Below are 4,069 nucleotides of genomic sequence, written 5' to 3'. Positions count from 1 at the left end.
ACCGCCTTTTCAATTTTAGAAAAAACAAAAGAAAAATAATGGAAATGTCAAAAAAATAAATTAAAATAAGTTTCCCATGTGATATGTGGTCTAGTTGTTGGGAAAATTTACAAATATGAATTTCGACTTTATTTACAAAATCTCTCTGGAATTTGTAAAAATGGGCATAACTTTTGCATACGAACTCGGATTAAAAAAAATTATATGAAAAATCATCTACTCGAAAAGTTGCATCCAATGGAGACTGCCTACGGCCTTTTTGCAAACTTGTAGAATCCTCAAATTCCAAAAGGAAAAAAAGTTATGCTCAAATTTCAGTGTTTTAAAATTTTCATTAAATCTGGTCAAACTATGGTCAAACTACTTATTCAAGAAGTATTAGTGTTACTAAATAATTATTCAAGAATATTAGTGTTATTAAATAATTATTTCAGTTTTTTGAATTTTGGTCAAATCTGGTCAAACTATGATCAAACAATGGTCAAACTACTTATTCAAGAAATATTAGTGTTACTAAATAATTATTGTTTTTTAGAACAATAGTTTCAAACTCAAACAGTGAAATGTGTGACTTCATGCTCAAGCTAAACTCCTGAGGGTTAATAGGATTAACATCTTACTATTGTCACGAAAACAACGAGTGCAGACTTGGAAACGAGGGAGAATAGAACCTAGAAGTTAAGCGTGCTCAGGCTGGGGGAGTGGGAGGATGGGTGACCGTCCGGGAAGTTAGATGATTTGGAATGATAAGGGGTGATTAGAGATTAAATTGAGCACTGATGAGGGGTGATTAGAGATTAGAGGTTAAAATAATTCAGAAATTTGAAAATAAAAAAAATTCAAAAAAAAACAGAAAATTTCTTTTAGTACCGGTTGGTGTTACCAACCGGGACTAAAGGTGGACCTCCAGGCAGCGGCCACGTGGAGGGCCTTTAGTAACGACCCTTTAGTCCCGGTTCAAAAACCGGGACTAAAGGCCCTTATGAACCGGGACTAAAGGCCCTTTTTCTACTAGTGTGATTGATTTGATTCACACACGTACGCGTGCGGCGTGCAACCGTGCCTTGCGTCTGGCGCGATGCTTCGTTAGCTAGCTATCTGTAGGGCCTAGCCCATCTCCTTTATTTTCTCTCATATTTTTTTCGTTACTTAATTTTTTGATGGGCTATACTATATATGTACACTGCATCATGGGCCCCCTCCGGCCTGGGCCTTGGGTCGTCGCCCCTCTGGCCATACGCCAGAGCCGGCCCTGCACCCAGGTCTGATTCTTTCTATATTACTACTTTCTAATCAAGTCAAGCATAATACAGTCATACACTATATTTCGTTTTTGGTCAGTTTTCCTAGTTACTGTTGCTCCAGGAAAAAATGAGTAGAAATAGAAACATATCATGCATCGATCGGTGCAGAGGCCGGAGGTAATCCTCCTTTTCAAAAAAAATATCGTTCATAATTTTATATAGCATGTGTCACAAATCCATCTATGTAGGTGACATTCATGAAGTGTGGTGGAGTGGTCTTAGGGATGGTAACACACCATGGAGTTGTGGACGGCACTGCCGCATTACACTTCTTGCATACATGGGCAGCATTCTCCAGAGAAGGCGACCGAGCTGTAGTGAGAATCCCCTACCTTGACCGCACCCTCCTGTGTGCACGCAACCCACCTGTTGTTCGTCTGGACACCTTTACCATATTTTGCCCCAAGACAATCCTATCCCAGGCGCCAGGTCCTGTCGTCGTCAATGAGGTTCTCATCCTCCGCAAGGACCAACTTTCCACCCTTAATCACATATGTGGTGGCAAAGGCGTGAGCACCTTCAGCACCGTGAGCGCCCAGGTGTGGCAGTGCATGTCTCTAGCCCGACAGCTACCACCAGACTCCACAGTGCGCCTCGCATTCATGGCGAATATCCGACGTAGAATGACGCCACCTCTCCCGGGCGGCTACTTTGGCAATGCAGTAATAAATCTAAGTGTCAGCGACGAAGCACGGACCATCTCCTCGGGCGACCTAGCATACATTGCGTGCCGAATCAGAGACACCCTAAGCCGGGTGGACAATGAGGTAGTGCATTCGGCGGTCGACTATCTCGAGCTAGCATTGGCAGAGAGGGACAACCGCCCTGCTTTAGGCTAGTCATAGAGGGAGTAACTTAGCAAGTAACATAGCGCACTCCGAGAATTTTTTGCTTATGTGGCATGTAGTTAATGAGAAGTGGTAACATAATATGTTACTATAACATAACCCTTTCCAAGACAAGATGAGTCTACAAGCTAATTAATGAAGTCCTCTATGACACTACTAGTATGTTATTTTGCACTATAAATGTAGTAACTTAGACTAGTGTCATATGCATGACACTAGTATAAGTTACTCCCCACTATAACCAGCCTTAGGCGATCTGCCGGCGATGGACATGTGAATGGTTAGCTGGCTTGGTATGCCATTCTATGATCTGGATTTCAGTTGGGGTAAGCCAATGGCTATGTTGCATGCAGTATCAAACCGTGGAGGCTTCGTTCATCTGATGGAGAGCATGCAGGGGGATGGTAGTGTGCACCTGGTGATGTGTATAGAGGCAGCAATTCTTGGGGAGTTCAAGCGTTTGTTGTATGTCAAGTTCGACAACATGGTGTATTCCAAATTCTAGCTCGCTGCCTCCATTTATTTCTTTTCTTTGAGCACCTCCAATGTAACGAGTCATGGTTATTTGTATCCAAATGTTTCTGGATAATTAATTTTAGTTTCAGTTAATCCAGATCTAACGGTGTGTATGGCTCGAAATGTATTGCAGAAATGGACAACTATGTAGTAAGGCAGATAACCTGTGGTGTAATACGTCTAGGAGACTTGAAGTTTGCACGCTATTATCCTATAATAAATGGGAAATGATTAGAATCAGTCGACAGGTCACATGTAAAGTTCCGCCGCCCACACAGCCGTTGGATCCGAGTTCAATCCGACCATTGGCCGCATGCCTTTACCACCTTGCAATTTTTCTGCAACATCGTCTATGTTGCAGAAGTCCTTCCGCAACATAGTTAAGATAGAAAAAAAATTATGCAAGAAATCCTCTGTTGCAGATATTTCCGCAACATGAGGTATGCTGTAAAGGGTTATGCAACACTGCCTTTGTTGCAAAGATGAGGAAAGGGTCGGACCATGAATGCACATGATCAGACGGTACGGTTGTGGAGGTGGCAGATCTTTAAAAAAGATCCGCCGGCGACGCGTAGCATCGTCCATAATAAATACCGCCAGCGATTAGTCAAGACAGTGGTGTAACCTTGCAATGTGATTTTTTAGATACCCACCCTACAAAATCATGTCGACTGGTATCGAGCCATCAGTGCATCACTTATACCAAATTGTGAGATTTCTAAGCTAATGTATGAAGCTGATCTGTCATGACAACTTTCAGTGTACTTTACTCAATTATTTTGTCGACTGATTAGTTTCAGTAAATCAAGAACTAATAATTTTAGGTCTTGGAGTGTATTCGAGATGGGCAAGTGTGTAAGTAAGGCAGGTTACCAAGGTTGTGATTGTAATGATATACTTGTAAAAAAACAAATGCATGTGTGAATAGTGTGGTTTTTGCTTTTGACTTTTTGACACTATCTTGCTGAATTAATGTTTTTTGTTTTTCTCTGTATATATTCTGGATTTGGTTTGAAATTTTAGGTGGTGTGCTCACATGTCTGGTGAACATTCAAAAAAGTTTAAGAATTTTTCGAAACATCTAAATTTGAATTTTTTTACACGTCTTGTTTACATACATAGCCCTTGAAGATGCCTTAGATCTACCATAGAATATATTGATGTTTAACTAACCGTCAGTATCTGCCGACATAGATGGCCCACCTTCTAGTGTTTGATTGCAATCAATAGGAGAAAGCAGCATAATAGTACCCGTATGTACTGGCGATAATGATATTGCCATCAATGTCTCCATCAACTTCTGGACGTACTAGAGACCACCGATCACATGCATGTTCCCAAATGGTACCTTGCTTCTTGTGAAATGCGATCCTTACGCTTTATATAATTGCTGCTCGGGAA

The 4,069-nt window shown here is 41.3% G+C and overlaps 1 pseudogene; it reads left to right on the top strand.

Annotated features, from left to right (window-relative positions):
* LOC119315475 overlaps nucleotides 1-2,766 on the top strand; it is a 4,117-nt pseudogene extending 1,351 nt beyond the window's left edge.
* The last annotated feature ends 1,303 nt before the right edge of the window (nucleotides 2,767-4,069 follow it).

The sequence above is a fragment of the Triticum dicoccoides genome, chromosome 6A (genome assembly GCF_002162155.2).
Source record: "Triticum dicoccoides isolate Atlit2015 ecotype Zavitan chromosome 6A, WEW_v2.0, whole genome shotgun sequence".
NCBI classification, from domain to species: Eukaryota; Viridiplantae; Streptophyta; class Magnoliopsida; order Poales; family Poaceae; genus Triticum; species Triticum dicoccoides.
Note: the sequence above shows the minus strand (reverse complement) of the source record. Positions and strands in the feature narration are given on the sequence as shown.